Source organism: Megalops cyprinoides, chromosome 9 (assembly GCF_013368585.1).
Source record: "Megalops cyprinoides isolate fMegCyp1 chromosome 9, fMegCyp1.pri, whole genome shotgun sequence".
Classification (NCBI taxonomy): Eukaryota; Metazoa; Chordata; class Actinopteri; order Elopiformes; family Megalopidae; genus Megalops; species Megalops cyprinoides.
Window position 1 is genome coordinate 26,607,775 of NC_050591.1, and position 20,490 is coordinate 26,628,264.

A 20,490-nucleotide genomic window follows, 5' to 3' on the forward strand; every position below is an offset into this window, starting at 1 on the left:
ATAGCCCAATGGAAGATGGCATGGAGTTGGAATGTCATGCCCTCCTCCCTGTACTCCCCGACTAAGTATAAGTTACAACCTCTGGACAAACACTGACAGAAGAAGATGTGAACCACAAGGCTGCCAAAGCCATGGAGGATGAATAACTAGCAACGAACAAAAAGCCGCTTTTTAGGAGGACACATAAATGTTCCTTATCTTACAGTGATGGAAACGATGTTGTGTTTGCATTTTTCCTGTTGCTCTGCTTTCTCAAATGTCTGAGGTAATAAGTAAGGACAATATTTTTTCCTTTGTAGCCATGAGTGGCATATTTTTCTGTTTCTTTATGCCAAGGAGGATGAGACAAAGGGGATAAGAGAGGAAAAGAGACTGGTGGAGAGAAGACTCTTCATGTGACTTTTTCAGATGTGGGGCCGGAGCATCATGCCAACTGTTGTACATACAGTAACATACAGATACTTTTACTATCAAAAAATCTAACATATTAAAACACTTTTTTACACAGCACAGACGTAACACAAAAGAATGATCTATGAAATATTACTTATGCCATTTATGAAGGTGCCAAATATATTGATGTGCCTTATCATAGCAGCTGTAAATTATTATTTATATCACGATATTGATAGCTGACTCACTCCCATCAATAATCCCACAGATTGCTGAAGAGAACTGATCACAGTAAAATGCAAAGCACTTGTTGTTTTGACCAAGAAAGGAGCTGTATGTGTGTATTGAAAAGGTGGCTTCAACACTTTCATTTAGAAGGGGAACTGGATCTACCTTCTGCGCCCCCCCCCCCCATAATGCACTTTACAGTTTAGTGTAATAACGGCCTTTATAAGGGTGCAATACAGGGTGGTGGTAATATTCTCTCCTGCCTTTGACAGCAGAAGAGCTGATGGTATTTTAATGTTATGTTTTCATTTTAAGAACCTGCTAAATGACATCCAAATGGTAAAATGAGGCAATTCTAATGATAATACCTGTGGTCATGGTAATGCTGCAAAAAGGCCTGGTAACCCATTTTTATTAATCAGAAAACACTCTAACAGGGTGATGTCAGCTCTATCATTTCAGGAAGTTTAATGGTGAATGTTATGAATCACCTCAAATTTATATAGGGTTTTAATATAACAATGCAATATGCTTTGGGGTTAGGAGCTGAGGTTAGTTTTGAGTTAGGGTTAAGTGTAAGTAGGTTGGTGCAATTCTTGTTACTTGCATAATTACTTAAACTACAACCTTCTGCATTAGAGACTTGTAATATTCAAGTAAGCTGCATTAGATACCAGCAAGATGCTTATACTTGTTAGTTACCTAGTAGTTGCAAGCTCATTACACAGGCAGACTGTAATTGCTGACAATGTAACTTAATATTTAATTTCCAAAACGATACAAATATTCAGGTTTTGGGCCAGAGGCCTCAGTGGCAGTTTGGAAATAAGGTACTGTTTCTTCTAACTCCTTCAGAGTTGCACATGTGGTGAACGGTTACAGTTGATTTCTGTGTACCACAGGGCTCCACACTAAATTGTGGCACCAGCTGATCACCTAGAGAACCAAGAACTTTATTAAAGTCAATGAACCGCTCCTAACAGATGCCAGCGAGACCCCCCCACCATTAGTCCCTGCGTGACGCTGTCACCCACACATCAATAACACGGAGAGCTGAAGCGCCATCCTCACCGGCTCAAACCATCTCCTTCTGCCACCAAATCGATTTTATATTAAAAACACTTTATTAGTAAAAAGGTCTTTCAGCTTCACTTGATTCAGTGCTCCAGAAACACTATTTTCAGGCTTGTGCCTACAATATCACAGCAGCTGCAAGCAAAATGGGGCACACTTCCTAGCACATATGTATGTCAAATAATTTCTGCATGTAAAAAGCCATAGCCTTTACAGAAAAACATTTTAAGCACCATAGTATATTTAATGCAAGCAGTTTGATAACTAGCATGTTTGGTGATTACCAGTGATACGTTAATTTTTTTTCTTAACGGTAAGTTAACAAAAACAAAAATTCTGTAAAATAAAAATTTGGCATGAACATAGATAAACAAGCAAACAAAACCCATTCCATAAAATGCAAATATTTCTTTGTATACAGTTACCATGAATTCTATTGTGCTGGAAGGATTCTATTGTTCTGGAAGTTATGCTGGATAAGAGCATCTGCTAAATGAATGTAATGTAATGAATAAAAAAACTGGCTCAAGGGTAGGGCCAAGACAGCAATCCCAGTATTTCTCTGACGTCTGTAGAAAGGTCATTTACAGGAACTTGACAGGATGACTGAGTGAAGCTTTAGTATAAATGCATATAAAGTCAACCTACCTTCACAGAGATTAATTACGCTATCAGTGCATTGGATGCTGAGTAATTTTGGGGGGCATATTTTTGAGGAAAAAGTATGTCTAGCAGCAAGCGCCAAGGGCAGTGTCTAGATTGACTATACTCTTTGGCTCTCATTTAGGTTTAGACCCAGATTACACAATGCGATTGCATGGATTACTCTTTGAATAGCAAATTTAAGTCTGTTACGAACAGGACGTAACAAAGTCAGTTAAGTGTTTCCACTTCATTCAATTTTTCTTACTATTATTGACTGCCAAACACAATATGTCAAATGAACAGAAGAAAAAGAGAACACTTGCATAAATCAGTTGTTCAAAGTTAAGGATAAAGTGCTTTGTGGTTAGATTGAGTCTGCCTCTTAGCCAAAGTAGTCGCACATTTAGCTAGGTTTCAAATTTAAAGATATAGTAATTGCTTTGAGGGTTTATGTCATCCTTGCAGATTGGCAGTCCTGTAATCTCTGATTATTTAATTAGAGATTGGCTTGGGTGGAATTCAATATGTCCACTTTATAGCTTGGGATTGTGTGTGAGTGACAGATTTATTATACACCCATTGTCACAAAGATTATGTGCTTGGTGTACTGTATATACTGCCCTGCCGGGCATTGTATACCAGCCTGTGGGCTGTAGAAGTATCTCAAAATGATTCCCAGACCATGGCTCCTTATCTCACCACACATTTTATTTCTCCTAAATGAGGAATTAATTATTTTCTTCAAAGGAGGTGAGGCTGCATTGAGGAGATAATAAAACAGCCACCATTGGCAATGGGTGTGTTTGTGCACTGTGAGTGTGTGTCTAGGAAACAAACTGGTTGTCCACACTAACTTTCCTTGTGCTCAATAACAGAGTAAACTGCAAAAATATACATTTCAAACAGGCATTTTTCTTTTAAAATATATCAAACCCTCTTTGTTTCACAGTTGTTTCAGACATAAGTAGATCTCAGCAGATGCTGTCTCTGTAACCAGCATTATGTCACTAACAGGGTAGCAAAAACATTTCATTTCCAACAGTAAAAAGAAGAATAAACAATAATAGTGATATAAACTGTGGTATTAAAGGGCACAGCTGTGAATACCACCACCTTATTTGAATTGTGTTCTTCTCATTCTTTGGCCACAGGTCCACACATGTTGAACATCTTCTGCTACCTAAATCCTGCTCATGACTCTGGAAGAAGACCCTGTATGTGCAATAGATGTGGCTGATTACATCAAAGCCACTCTCAAGAAAATAACTGTCCAATTTCTGGCGAGAAACAGGCTGGGGGATAATTAATTTCACTGGCAAAGCCAATCAGGGATGCACAATATCTCACTGGGGTGGCTAAGTTCTCATTAAAAGATTATTATTAAGAGATGAAATTGGCCTAATTTGTTATGATTTGAAATGATGTCACCGATTACTTAATGAAAAGCTATTAGCATCTTGGTATCTCATCTACCGCTAAATCAAGAAATAATTACATTTTGCTGTCTTGTTTTGTTTGCTGTCTCTGTGTGACACTGATCTTCAGAAGCAGACGTCAGTCAAGAGGCCAAAGAGCGCATCTCATGAGTGAAGTTCAGAGCCAGGTGCCACTTCTGACAAAGGGCAAGAAGCTGGGCATGCCACTCATATTCACCCACATTCACATTTAAAACTGCTGCACAATGGACCTTTGATTACTTCTATTGAAGAATGTTCAGCAGGACCTTGATGTGAGCCTTTTTCATCCCAGTTCTTTTCAAAAGGTACACTGAATTTCTTACAGATAGTGATACTGTATATTTTTCTAGTCAAGCTTTATTTGTTTATTTATTTTACATTGATTTTACAACATACATTGCCCTAGTGAGGCATGGGTCAAAAGTGCAGACCTGTATAACTACATGATTGCAAGATATTCCCCAAATCATTACCTTGGCTATGATGCAACAGTTAAGTATTAATCCATATCTCATATACTGGAATGATGGTTTTTTAACAAACAGCTGGTTAAAATTAATGACGGACACTTCTCCCTCCTCCCCATCAGTTGTGGAGTATCACAAGGCTGTGTAAGCCTCCTAGTTCTTTGAACTTTGTGCACAGATGACTGTGTCAGCACCAGGGTCTGATAATGGTAAGTTTTCAGAGGATGCAGTACTGTTGGCTAAGAACTATTTCCACTACAATAGGTATGTCCATTGAGTAGAGCTTTATGGATAGAAAGAAAATATGCTGAATAAACATGGTCCTCAAGATCTCCTCAAGCCCTACCTATGCATTAAATTCAAAGTATCAATGTCTGCCATCAAACAGACATTTTAGACTACTCATCTTGAGATTGAATAGATTAAAAAACTCATTTAAAAAAAAACTCAAAAAACTACCTACAATAGTTGAGTTCAAAACTTTGTGTCACATCAGAGCCCATATTTAACAAGTGCAACTCCATGGCATTTTTGTCTAGTCTTTTTGTTGAATTCCACAGGATCACAGAAGATCCTGATAACAAGATCCTTGTATGATTTTAGGACTGAAGCATGGGATGTAGTAGGATCTTAAAGGAATTCAAACTCATCTCTCTCTTGGCTTCAGCCTCCAGCATGAAGTTTTAACAGATGTTTGATTTGGTTAACTCATTACCTGCAGCTTGCCCTCCCCCACCCCCCCACAGTTTTTTACTTCAGTGAAACTCGTTACATGGCGGTCCTCACACGTTCTGTTAAACCTATGCACTCTGCCCTACTTTTGGACATTTTGAACTCTGCTCAGAGCCCTGACCCTGGCAAAAGAAATTTGATATACTTTTTTATACGAGGTTGAAATAAATGTGTTTACTTGAATGACCCCTCCAAAAGCAGTGGCAGCTCTGGTATCATATACTGGTAGGTAGATCTGAATCATATACATATAAAATCATGCTAGAAGGATATTCCATTGCTTTATAACATGAAAAAGTACCAGCTGAGCTGAAAATATGCTCAAAAACTTTAAAGTTTGTTAAAAATGAAAGACAACATTTTTATCTTACTGCAAACTATAAACTATAACTTTTACATAAATAGTTGATTGCAACCAAACAGATACACTTGTAAATAAGTTCATATTCATTTGTTATATTACCAGTGAAAAAAATTACTTTCAATAATTAAATTTACTGTTATCGTCTATGTGGTCAGCTGAGCTGAAAGAGATGCTCATCTGAATATGTTGCAGTTGTCAGTAGCCAGAGACTGCATCTTTGCTGTATACAATCCTGATTAAATGATATCTGATTAAATGCCATGTAAACCCATGTCTCTGGTACATGACAAAAATGCTAATGTTTCTATGTCCCTAAATTAGAGACATCAAACAGAGCTGCACTGGAGCTCTTTTGAAGCAAGCAAGAGAACCACTGGAGATGCAAAAAAAAAAAAAGGCTATAAATGAGGTGAGCTCATAGGGCCGCAATCTGTAGCAATCGGGTTGCGGGGGTTAAGATCAAACACTGGTAGACAGGACCAAAGAGAACTGATTATCTCCCTAACTCAAGCTCCAGGTTACTGTAGCAACAACCTTTTGGTTTCATTGGTTCATACAGCAGCAGCATCTTGATGTCAGTCGTCGCTCTCTATCACAGACCTGCCACTACCTGCTAAACCACAGACTCTTCCATGCATTGAAATGAGACAAAATGGCATTTATTGATAACTAATTTTTATCTCTAGCCACATATCATGACAATGACTAATCTGTAATTGCTCCCTTCGAGATAACTTACTTAATAAAAACAGTTAGTAGTCCATATGAAGCTGTTAAACTTTTCATTTAATGTGTATTCATTTTTTATCCAGCTACTGAGGTGGGACACATCCTTTATTATTTGCTACTATACAGTCTGTAGGGGTTTGAGAACATGAGGTGGTTAAGAAAAAACTGGCATGTTTATGACAAGAGTATTGATTCATTTTACAGGAGCACATCTGTTTCCTTCATCTCACACAAGGGGAGATATACTGGTAATATACAGCTGAGTAACGTGATTGTTCCTAGCTTGATCAAATTACATTTTGATTGATTGCAAGGTGTTATTGAGAGGGTGTTATTGACAGGAGCCTCCCTGTACACTGAATGCTTTAGCAAATAAGATAATTTCATGAAACAATCTTGATTAATCTTTAACTAAACTTCAATATGATTAATTGAAGCATAACTTTATGAAGCATATTTTAGATCAATATCATCCATACAGAAGATTGTAACAGAAAAAACGTGTTGTTTTAATTGTTTAATTATCTGTGCCTCCAAGCCAGTTTAAGGCAAGGGAAGCTGAGACAATGGACAAATTCCCTTATTGAAAGCTAGAATGTTATGTAATGTCTTGAATGTTTCTTACATGGCCCACATGTGAATATTTATTGCATTTACTGCATACATTCAAAAATGAAGGTTGTAATATCATACTGGAACAGTCATGAAAGCTGTGCAGCATTACAGTTGAGACAGTATGGGACATTAAGGATGTGGTGCACTTGATTGATTAGTATAATCAATTTACCAGTTCAGCTCAACATACTATGATGTTGTCCACCAATACATTTTGCATTGAACATCATATCAGTCCACTACACAACCACTACAGCATAGGCCACTCTAGTGCACATGCGGAATGCGGACAGCTCAGCTTAATAGCTACGTCTGTAAAGACTCAGTTTAACCTAGCTCCCAGTTTTACCACATGTTCATATTTACATTTCTATTTAGTGAAAACAGATTAGGAGTACCTGCAAAGTCACAGCTTGAGGAGTGTCTGGAAAACCTGAAAGATGTTTCTGTCTATGAAAGGGGACATCAAAGACTAATAATCTTAGGTGCATGTGTCACCTTTCTGAAAGGCACATCATTTGAGGCATTAAGAAACGTTGACATGTTCATAGGTCAAGTGTCAGAATCACTCTCATTGGTGTCAATGAGCTGATTCTGGGTAAACAGTGTTTTGCTTGAATAAATTGCTCAGGAATTCAAGTGTGCAACTGTAATTCAGGTAGCTAAGGTAATGCCAAATTTAACTCCATGCACCTTTCAAGAAATCTTAATCATGATTAAAGTAATCAGAAGAGAATGTTTGTTCAGTGTTCACAGTGCATTTGAAACTCTACCAAGTAAGAGGATGCTGTAAAAAAATCCTGAAAATAATCAACAATATTTTGTATTAGGAATGAAATGAGGGTCTTACTTTCAGAATTAAATAAGTGACTCAATAGCATCAATAAGTCAATAAGTCTCAATAAGTCTCATAGCATCTTCAATATTATTATGTAGAGGATATTTGTTATTATACTGAAGTGAGTCTGAGTGCAATCAGGTGACATCAAGATTGGTTACTTCTGACGATAAACCTGACTCACAAGGTGGCTTTCTCGGGAGTGCTGCTACCTAGTGGTGGAGAGCAAGAGAGCAAGAGATGAGATGCAGGGGTTTCTGTTCATGAGATTGATGTAAAAAATTACACTCTAAAGATCTGTCTACAAAAAAGTAAAGAAAAAGGAAAGCACATTTTTGCATCCACCTATCAGGATGCTGTACTGTCCTATATTAATCTGTGTCAGGAGTAGTAATAGGGTAGTAATGCTGTACTCATGAAGGAGCTTTTCTTGCTTTATGTATGTTCCCGTTTTCTACTTTGGGTGGATTCTGTGTAAGCTGATGTTAACTGTGATTTCATGTTTATTATCCTTCATATCCTAAAATATAAATTTGTATAAAATACAGTATATATAATATATAATAAACATACAACACAAATACAGAACTCTGGCTGCAAATGTGCTTAAGTATAATGCAATGTGTGTTATATCCAAAAGCATGTTACAAACGTGGTCTACTATGGTCACTTAATGGTTTAGTAAGGGCATCTTTGCTTTTATATAAGAGTATGATCATTTAAATGAGGTTTATAACAATGTTTTTTGTATATATCAATGATTTTTGTAACATTAAAAGGAGAAACCAGGAAAAAAGATTATATAAAAAAAACAAAAAAAACAAAAACAAAGGTCACCCATAATTACTGGCCAACATAAATTACCAGCATGTATCTAGACCTCAGTTACAGTGCAATAATATGTGTCTTTTTTGTTAATAAACCAGGAATTTCTTCATTTGAAACAGGAATTTATTTTTGGTTTATTTGTTGGTTGCATATAGCCTCAAGTATCCTAATTAGAGTGCCATGACAACATCAGGAAGACAACCACACGTCAGAGCCACAGCCATTTTTAGCATTCTTGTCATCCTCCACACAGCACAGGTCCTGCAGGTCATTGATCGCTACCTTAATGACCTGGTGCTAATGAATGGGATATAAATAGCACATATATATATAAGTACGTCAGAATCCATTTTCATTAATCTAAGTCTATTTCCAGTGTTTTCAACAAAAAAGCGACATACTTGCATCTCAATTATTTTTACCTCCCTTTCACAGATGCCTACACATTTAGGGCCAGGGCCAGGGACTTGCAGTTTAATTTGCCTAACTTCATTTTGTTTACCTGTGAGCAACTTTCTCTCCTTTCTTTCACTGACACACATCTTTCCATCAATTCAGTGGACTAAGAGCGATACACAGGTGAAACATACATCACTAAGTACAGTGCAACACTTCCTGGGAGGGTTCAAAGAAGATGTCATCTTCAACACCAGCACCAACTAATTAAGTGCACCAGTGCTTCAACTGGGGGAGAAAAAATGTTGATAGACCAACCTTTAATTTGTACTTTCAACAAAAGCATGAATGCAAACATGTAAACATTTTCTTATGCCATTCTTCATATCAATACAATCAATCAAATTTAAAATGGGCATTTATTCATTAGACCAGCCATACAAGTATTACCAAAGTTCTAGCGAACTACTGAACACTAACATTTCTTAATGAAAACAAAACTAGCTCAATTGTGAAACACATAACCTATAATGTTTGAAATATCATTTAGCCCATTAGTAGAGGCCAGAATATCTTTGAATAAATCTACAGTTCCTGGTATCTACATCACAAACTTTGCATTGTAAATTTGGAAGTGGAACTGTAGTGTGTGATGACTGAGCTCTTCAGTTAACGATGTTAACAGTGATTTACAATGATATATGCTCCAATTCTAAAATGTTATGCAATGCATTTAAGGCCTATAATGTTATCATAATCATTAAAAGTGTCAGGACTCACTGAAAAGTGCTGGATTTTGTTCATTAAAATTTTAGAAGTGCTGGTATTGCATTTGAGACAGTTACAGCCCAATTCAAGCACTAACATGCACACAGATAGCTTGTGAGCTATTTACTATCTTTGTATGCTTTGTATATTATCCACTTTAAATTTGCCATACTTGTTTGGCTATCTGCTAGATAAGGGACAATGCACTCATGGAAAAAAAAAACCTGAAACATTTTACCATAGATGGATTGATTTTGAGAAAGAATGTTTTTCAATCTGCACTCGTGACAGTTGATTAATCAACAGATTGGTTGCACACTTAATTATTATTAGCATAATTTCCAGTGGAAAAGTGCACTTTATGCCAATGCTCTTTCCAGAGGTATTTGTGTTGACAAGTTTACATTTCTATTTAGTGACAAGTTTAATAACACATTATTTCTGAGAGTAGCTGTCTGACATGCAACTCAGGCACTTAACAGAATTTTATAATAACATAATATAACCAGACCCCAGCAAATGCACTTGCATTAGAAAGAAAAATCCCTCCGGTTTGAGGGTAAAAACTGTTTGCTGAAGGATTAACCAAGACCTGGTAATTGAGATGACAATGTTAATAAACACAAACTGCACTTATTTATCATGCATATCCATTCTTTCCTGCGCAAACAGTGGAATAACTTTCTCTGAAACTTAAGGGCAATTTTCACTCTACTGGATATGGATAAGCTTGGCATGAGAAAAAAATGCCAGCCAGAAACTTATCTATTTATAAGTATGACAGGAGCCATTGCATGCAGCAGCCTGACATGCAATGCACATGTCTACATACCTGTCATAATGTATAATAAATTAAGAGCCATTCAGCAGTTCTGCACAAACACTTTAGGGAATTTCATCACAAAATATTCCTGACAATGGAAAATAAGAGTCTGAAGTTTTAACAGAATAACTCACGGGTGGACAGGCACCACTCAAGAATGACAAACCTCAGCAAATTTAAGCCATGGAGCAAAATGCTACCTTGAAAGGAAAATCAATCGTTAACGCTGACGTTGTTGATTTCCTCTTTGTGCAGCCAGGTGCCCATCAACACAATGGAATCGCACCCTGGAGGTATGTGTGAAATAAACACAGAGCCAGTTAAATAGGGGAAAAATCTGATCATTGAGATTATGTCCATCCTCGCTATCAGGTGTCAAGAACACTGCCGATTACTACCATAATCACAAATGCCCAATCCTAAGCGAGGAGACACGGAAATGCACTGTCTGTTAGAACATGTGTGCAGAGGTGCTTGTTGTGGTGGACAACATGAAATCGCAAAATGAAGAAACAACACCTTTCATGTGATTGAACAGTACATTTCACCACCCTGGATTTTCAAAATGTAATCACTGAGATACTGGATATAGTGCCATTCAATGTTTACAATGCACTTTAAACTTTAAACTGAACAGTGAATCCATTCTCCTCCTCCCTTACTTTGGAATTAAGTATAAGTACAGTAAATATTTTACAAAATTTTATTGTGGCCAAATTCATTTAGATTATACTAGATCTTGATTAATAAGACAAAAAAAAAAAAAATCATTTATGATCAGCTGAGCATGGTTGAGATGTCCCTAATCTGAATAATATTTGAACCCTTCATGCTCAGTGAATGCCACAAATAGTTCATTACTTACAACACACTCCTCAGACTGTTTATAGCTTTTTATTGTAAAACCTCAGAGAAAACGTTCCTTTTTATACATAGTTTCTGTAAAAGCCATCTTCTTCCATTGAATATGGCAATATAGAGGAAGATGTCACATGTACACAGAGTCTGAGATAGAGTGGGCATCATTGTGCACTTTGCCTGGAAATCTACCAACAGACAGAAAGACTGGGCTCCAGTTCCTCTCATCAGACATATTGAACCTAATGGGCAATTATGCCATTTGCCAATAACCTTCCCAACAGCCCTTTCAGACTCTGTGTGATTCAGCCTGCCAATTTGCTTTCAACCATCACCTCTACTCTCCAGATTAAAACAGACGGAAAAGCCCAGTTGCATCAGAGTGGTGACAGGGTAGGACAGACTTCAGTCTATACTAACAGCACACGTCCAGATTCAAAAAGGAAAATGAGCTCTTCTGATGAAGGAATTAAAGTCAGTCAAGTGTGTCACTGTATGAAATCAAAATATGACCAAAGAATCAATAATTATAAATATGTCTATGCAACTATTTCAACATTTTAAAGACATGTAGATTGAAACCAATTAATTACTGTTTGCCAATCCACAGAACAAAGGTATCTGTTATATGTATTTCTGAAATCTATTTTAAAAAATCTAATTACCTCTAAACAGCTCTAATCTGTCATTTTAACTGTGAATTCTGAATCTTTAATCATTTTATCTAAGATTCTGACAACAGAGCATGACAACCTACTTTATCCATTGAAGTGTACATTCTCACTCTGCTGGGTTTTCTCATACGTATAGAAATTGATGATTCATCCAATTAGATCTTTTTTGATCTATACATATACTTTGATAAAATGATACGGCCCTCACCCACAGTTTCATTGTTCATTTTGTAAATTAACCTGCACCTTTTAAGTCCTATAATAAATACAGCAACTAAATTGATTAGGAGGATAAGTGCAGGGAAGAGTTTTCAATTGGTGTTGTACAGTATATGATGAAAAAATGTATATTGTATTTACAGTCAGTTATGTAATAAAAGGCAATGAATGTAGGGGTTTTTTTATTTAGAAAGAGATATTCAAATGGGGTATGGTTTTGTTACTAATGTTTTTTCTTGATAGCTATAATGTAACTACTGAAAAAAAATAAACAAAAAAAAAATGCAAATAAATGGCTATTACTGATTCAGTAATCTCCCACTGAATGCTTGCTACCTTCCATAACTATCAAACTGCTTAACTTGCAACTCACTTTACCACCTCGCTTGCTATTTACCTTGCTATATGAGATAGCAAGCTAGCTGTGGCGGGAGGATAGTCATTTCCTCATTGACAGCCATGTACACTACTTCCATGTTATGAGATTGATTTCAGTTTTTATTTGGGGGTGGCGGTGGGGGGTGTTATTTGTTTTTGTGCTGAGGATATTACTTTCATGAGTCAGAATTGAAGACTAGCATATTGAACAGAAAACCAATCTAAGACAATTAACTCATTTCATGTAGAAGGCTTTGCTTCCTGGCAGAAGTTAATCACAAACAAAATAAATTTCAGACAAACAGGACATGAGGCTCTATACCATTAGAAGTGATTATTGTTTTTCAATTACCTATATGATTACTCTTCTCGAACCCTTCTACAGATTGGCACTGTTTCCTAATTACAGCACAACTGTACTGTGCAGAGAGCCAATGTTTTTCTCTTTTAACCTAGCAACTGAACCACCCTTTATTCATATTGCATTATAGCAAAATAAGACTTAACTGAAATACCACCAACAAATTTCCATGTTGATGTCTGCCCCCTTCACGCAGCCTCATAACATGCTGTTCTTCATCCTAAAAGACTCTGGATACCTCAAGATGCTCTCTACTGCCTGTGATGTGCCACTAATTACCACCTCCACTCTTCCACACTGAATCAGGAAGAGAAAAGGAAGTACATGGAGGTCTTTGTAATTACTCTGTTTAAAAGTAAAATCAGTTTTCCCCCTAGGTCATTTGAAAGTGTGTAGGGGATTGACTACCCCAGTATCTGCTGAGAGTGGATGTCAGCTTGCAAACAAACAATGAGTCAGCATGAAACTTTATGGCTCCTCAATGAGTCTGACTGAGTCTCTTGCCCTCATATCTAACTCCTGTATCTTGTATAAGCTCAATGTTCAAGGAACCGTAAATAAATGTATGCTCTTAGATATTCTCACAGCCAATACAAGAGTGCCTCAAACAGACATTAATTCTCCCAAGAAGGTGTTTGCTCTAACAAACCAAACATAAGCTGTGAACTTGATGTATGGATTTCATTAAATACATTTAATGCATTGGAATAAATCTCATTTGTGCTGGTAATGGACAGAACTTTTCTGCACGCTTGTTTCAAACAATGTGAGAATTGTGGGAGACATGCTGAAATGCACCTTGTACACATTTCTGTAAAATTGCATGTTGGTGGTTAATTTAAATCTATTTGTATACAGTATGTATTGTATATGTATAGTATTCTGTATTCAGCACATGTATGAGACACAGTAATGTGCATAGGGGAAGAAAAACACACATCCAGTGTCACTGTTATATGGCAGCTGTATCACACATAGTATTAAAATGGAAGAAAAAAAATCTTGCAGTAAAATAAATGTTTTAAAATGTCTTGCTTCAAAAGAAGCATGATCAATGTGTTCAGTAAGCATGTGTAGGAAGAAATTACGACAATTATAATGATATGGCCGATGGGCAGAGGAAGTTCTGATTAAATGCCAACAACACACCAGTAAACCGAAAGACAGAGATATCGGGTTCTGTGGGTGGAGGTGCACAAGGCCAGTTGGATTTCCCGAGGTGGGGATAGTTGAGAGAGAGTGCATCTACACCACTCTGCGGATGTGATGTAATGATGCGTGTGGAGCAGGCAGAGGAGGGTCAAAGGGTCAGATGACGCAGCAGCATTATCTTATTCTGCTGCTTGTCTGGGGCAAGGCCGATAGAGAGCACACATTGTCACTTCACCCGCATTAATACAATTAATCCGGGGGGTCAACTGGAGAGCAGGGGCATACATGATGCAGTCTGCCTAGAAAGCAAAGTCTACGATCCTGTCTCTGCACTACCCTGTCCTAGGCTATCTATGATAGTCAGTTCTTCATGCCAACTGCTGTATACACAATAGAAGCCTAGTGTACAACTGATACATGAATCTGCAAAAGCTTTTATTAATGTATCTCATTGGCCATTGCTTTTTCCCCTTTTGAAAGAAGTGGGCTAAATGCGTGATTTTACAGACCTGCACTGTGCTAAACAAGCGCTTTGCTATTTTGCATTTCATCTAATCAACTAATACACATTTTTTCAAGAGAATGGTACATTATACAGCACTCACAGGTTGCCATTAGACAGCATTTCTGTCAGTCTGCTTGCCATTGGGTGTGTGTGACTACACTGCCTCACAGATGTCACATTTAAAGACAGCACCTCAAAAGGTAATGCTTTTAACGTTTTGCTTTATGTACTCCATCCATATATTTAACATGAGGTATCTGTTTATCAGTCACAAACGCTTCAGGGCAATGGAGTAAAAAAGGCAGACAAGGACAAAATACAGCCATTGTGATTGGACTGCAGATCAGAAGGGTAAGCTTATCACAGCTAAGAACCCTCTAAAGTCTGAACCATGAATATCAGATTTATAATGCAGTAGACCAAACCAAAATGCACCAATAATTTCTGGATTGAGCTGTATACATCCTTTCGTATACATCTGTTGGCTGGGCAGACACAATTTCTGCACTGTGGCATCTAGTACAGGGTACAGTGAGCTGATCATAAGGTCAGAGAGGAATGGCATCCCTTATTCACAAATCAAGTGAAAAGCCTTTGGTCTTAGAGGAGCACTGCTGCCAAAGAGAGGAACAACAACATCCACAAAATGAATGGATTCTATCCTTTTGAAATAAAGTGATAAATAAAAAGCCTCATAAAGTGCCTTTATCTCAAATACACTGCTTGCAGCTGCGTGTGCACACAGCGCTCTGAACGCCCACGCACGTACATCACTGTTTGCATGGGGCACATGTGTTTCAGGACAGGTAGTAGGAGCAGAGCCCTATAAATCTCTCAGCTGTAGGCAGAACCCTCCTCCTAGTGTGTGATCTGTCTTCTTTTATGCTCTCTTTCTCTCTCTCTCTCAACCATGATTCTATTCAAATTGCTGCTCCCTGCAGCCAAAGCAGTGGTGCTGCACTTCAGGTGTGGAAAAATACATCACAAAACAGAAACACAACAGAAAGTACAAGTTTAAGAAATAAAAAAAGGAAAATGGATGGCTAAAGAAACAGGTACACATAAGCGAATGATGCTGTTTTCTTGATGTAATGACCAAAGACCAATCACTTCAGTAAAGAAGCAAAAGTAATGACAACCAAAAAAGGTTCATATAATTTAGTTACTGATTGAATACAAGAAGCTTTGTTGCACCCACATAGATAAAATGGAAGAACCTTAGGTCAGTGCACTTTACACTCTGTATCATTATTGAGCCAATCTACACATGTAAAAACTTTGGCATGAGGTTCACATGAGTAAAATTGATGCTAGTGCATGGGAATGCATTTAAAATACAATGAAATGTCCCCTACACAACTTGTGATAAGGTGGGAATAGGAGGTATTTCCTGAATGTTTTGACACTAACCTTGTAGTGGGCGGCAGTGTAGCATAGTGGTTAAGGAGCAGGACTCGTAACCGAAAGGTTGCTGGTTCGATCCCCGCTGGGACACTATTGCTGTACCCTTGGGCAAGGTACTTAACCCACAGTTGCCTCAGTAAATATCCAGCTGCATAAATGGATAACATTGTAAAGAACTTATAACCTATGTAAGTTGCTTTGGATAAAAAGCATCTGCCAAATGAATAAATGTAAATGTAAATAACCGTTGAGGGTAAGATATATGACATTTAACAGCATATAGATGAGAACTACAGAATATGCCAAAATCCCTTTGTTTACCCTTATTTGTTCAAATTCAGGCTTGGATTTTTTCAAAGACATGGTGTGTCATCCTGCAGCTTTTTGTGTAGCCTTTTGGTTGAGCTTTTACATTCCTTTCTTGCTTGAAATGATGCAGCTTTGAGTCATAGCAGGCTACATACCAGCCCGGATCAGATGCCTTTGACCCAAAGCAAACATCAGCTCAGTTCAGTAGTTGAATAGCCGCAGAATGACAGAACAAAGAGGGGCAAGCAAAATACGCCGAAAAGAGCTGATGAGGTGGTGAGTCAGTGAATCACTGTGTATGTGTGTGTGTGCATGTGCATGTGCTCGTGTGTGTGTCAGATTGAGTTTTTTTCATCTTGTTTATTTAATAGTTTCTGAGATTAACAGGAAAATCTGGAAAAGGCCTTTGTGTGCGTGGCCACAGGGACCTTTAAACATATCCACAATAACTTGAAAAACAAGGCATGCTTCTTTGATATTTACCATGTTCTGAACACCATGATTTAATCATTGTCTATCCGGAGGGAGAGAAAAACAATTTAGTTGTCATGTCAAAGCAAATGACAACGCCTGCATAAGAACTGTAGAGAACAAACATCCAAAATTAAGTGTGAATTGAAAATGCATCCATATAGACTTGTTCATAAACTCTGCTGTTATTCGTGATAATTGAAAAGTGATAGTCAATTTATGATGATAATGATAATTTATGAGAAAGTTTTGAAAGGAACAAGCTTATATAGGCTGTAAACCATTTACTGTCTGTTTTTTTTTTTTTTTTTTTTGCATGTGAGATGAGGGATCAAATGGTTTCCTTATATGAGTGTACAAGAGTGCTGTGGATCTGGTGCAAGATTTGATTAACCTTCTTCTACATTAAGTCAATGGCCAACAGAGTTGCACGTCATGTGCAGTAAAATGTTAAAAATGTCTGGTATCTGCGTGTTATGATGACATCTGTCATGCAATGCACAACTCATTTAAGCTTCTGTTCTGTGCAAATTCCCTCTGCTTTTGAATCACTCTTGCTTTGCATGACATGGATGCATGCTGACTCCTGCAACAAGCCCCTCCATATCAGTTTCATTATTCAGAAGGCGCCATCCTAGAATAGATGCCTATGGCCCCTGAGGACATATTCCACTTAGTTTCTAAAGCCAAATGAAATCGAGAGTTTCAGATCAACAATAAAACAAAGACATCATCCCTGTCAATGTTCAAATCCTCTCAGATAAGGCTGCAGAGATCTGCTCAAATATCCTCATCTGAATGACATCAGGGACTCCATATGATGTCTCAATACCCCATGTTGAGATGACTAAGACAAGGCTTTTTTTGATCTGAAAAATGAAGAGACAAATTGAGCGTAAATAAAACCCTAAAGAAATAAATGTGTTTTCCTGTACCTGCGTGCTCTCTCGCTCTTTACTGTGGCAGAGACAAACTTTGTGTCACTGGTGCAAAAATGAATGCATTAATCTAATGGGAGACTATCTTGGCAACCACTGGCGTTCAACCAATTGTGCTCAACTTTGGCTCTCACCTTGACATGGTCATTAGGGAACATTACACCTTGAGGTGCTCAGCTTAAAAGCTTGGTCCACTTCCCCAGCAAATCTCATTCTCCCTATGGGAGGCTAAATGAAAAGAGATATTAAACCTGTTTTTCCTCCAACAGCCTGAAAGTGTCCCCTTGGGTGGAGGAAGAAGGGGAGGGGGGAATCTGTGGACTATAATCTCTGTGATCTGATAGTGAGTCTGGGTCTCAGGTAGGCCTGGGAGGAGACACAGATGCTATCCGCAAGGTCTGGAGAGCAGCGATAGTTGTGAAGAGCCATTATCTACTCATTTCTCACTCCCATGAGTTCATACTATGTTGACACAGCCATGTCCCGACTTTGAGAAGTTAATAACAATATTACCAAAAATCCAGGCAGGTTTCAAATTACTTTTAGTTTGCAGACATTCATGTCCAGGGCAATTTACAATGCTTAAAACATTACAATTTATAACCTCTAACAACTACACAATCATATGATATATGTGCATACTTTTATGTAATGATTTAGGCACCATTCAAGTGGGGCTCAAACATACCTAATATTTTGAGAGGCTGCAACAGCAATGGAATTTCTTTCCATTCAAAATCTCATGGAAAGTCATGATAATTCAAGTTTTAGTCAAACATGTAAGCACACATGCACCATACGGTGTCAAATGCAGGTTAATAAGGTTTTTAAAAAGGTATCATCAAGTATTTATGTCAATACTCTGGCAAGCCAAAAAACATTCACAAACTGTACATAGTGTCTGTACACAGTGTCTATATAGGGGAGGAGACCAGTGGCCTCATTTATGAATATACAGTATGCATATATTTCATACTAAATATGAATGAAGATCATTTCAAGAAATGTTTGTATGCATTTCTTACCAAATGCACATACACATAAATAAAGTTGCATAATTCATACATACACCTGTTTCTTTCATAAATCAAGAATGGGTGATATTGTGTGTGTGTATGTGTGTATGTGACAGAGCTTTATAACTCCACCCGGAGCCTTTAGCTTGCCTTATATAGTGGCTGCTTAAGCCATTTTTCTGCTGAAGTAGTCATCACAAATGAAACAAACATGGTTAAAAATGTGCAATAAAAAGGCACTATATGAGATAGAGGTACTACTGACTGAGGTACAGGCAAGATGAAAGATATTGTTGAAAAGATTATAATTTATTTTTTAAGAGAAAGACTATACCAAAAACATTAGTATGTACATTTACATTTACATTTATTTATTTATCAGACACCTTTATCCAAAGCGACGTATAAAAGTGCATATAGTAAGAATAGCGACAGTACGGGGACAGGATGTGTACAGTTCTACAATGAGACAGTAGTTCTCAGCTGAGAGCAAAGTCTGTTTGAGGACGCAGTACTAGCTAATTTATATAACTACAAGGTATAGGGCCACTAACAAGATCCGACTTCAAAACAGTGCAATGAGTGCCAGAGTAAAGGCGGTAACAAGACAACAAAAACACAAAAAACACACTGCAATTTTTAACAGCACTGATCCAGATGGGGGGCTGAAAGATGACAGCAGACAGGAGTTGGAAAGTGAGTGGTCGGGGGGGTGTGGTGAGATTGTGTGATAGGTCAGTCCAGGTAGAGTCTGAAGAGATGTGTCTTCAGACCACGTCTGAAGGATGTCCATCACTCACCAAGAGACTAGCTGTGTCTCCCATCCCCTGCCTCCAGGAGATGACCTATGCTGCTGTTCCTTAGAATAAATGTGTAGCATTTGATTCTCCATGCAACCTTGTCTGATAGTGCCATATGTACATACGTAAAACTTGGATATTGTAACAGTTTAAGCCTTTGCTGCAGACAAAGGTTGATGTTCAAAGCTTTTTTGGTAGTGAAAGCTTGGGGTTAAAACTGGCCAGAGTAGTACAGCCCTATGAGCAGTAGCAGGAGTAGTAGTCTTATGACAGCACTTATTGTGGCAATATTTCTGACAATGGCCCTATATTACAAGTATGGCATTAATAGTTCTTTATCTATATGGCTACACGCCTAACTTTATTAAACACACTCTTTGCGAGTTGCTCTGGATAAGAGCGATGGCCAAATGAATGACTATAAATGTAATTGCAACATTAAACTCATTTGCTAGGGGTGCCCGTATGGCAACATATTCAATTGATTGTCTCTATCGCATTTAAGAATCCGTTGAGGATTTAAAAATCCCCTCTTGATGTCCCTGAGAGTAGAGAAAGCAAATGTACTGTGTTATCACATGAAAGATGTCCTTCAGTACTTCAGGCATAAGGTTGCTTAGTGATGGCTGGGATATACCACACCTGTCACTGAGCTCTTGTTTAGTGGTCTCAGTGGCCAGGAAACCAAGGTTAGAGAGGAGTTGCACCTGCACTTTTGAAGTTATTACACTGTATGTTACAGAAGTAAAACAGTGACTAGAATGACCTTTTTAGTGTGGTGTAGAACAAGTTAACAACACATGCAGTGTAGTTTCTCCATTTAACTTATCCTGGGGATGGGTAGATCGAGTGTTGGAAATTCCATTCTTTTTGTTGGAAGGTGTTGTGTCTACAAAAATTTTGTAAATGTTACACAGCTTGAATACATCCACATGTTAGTATTTCTAAGCTTATTTAAGTATTGTAAGTACTTCGTCCCCCTAGCTGTGGTTTTTGTGTTTCTCCCTGTCTGTCAGTGTCGTCCATGTGCTTTTGTTCACAGATCCCA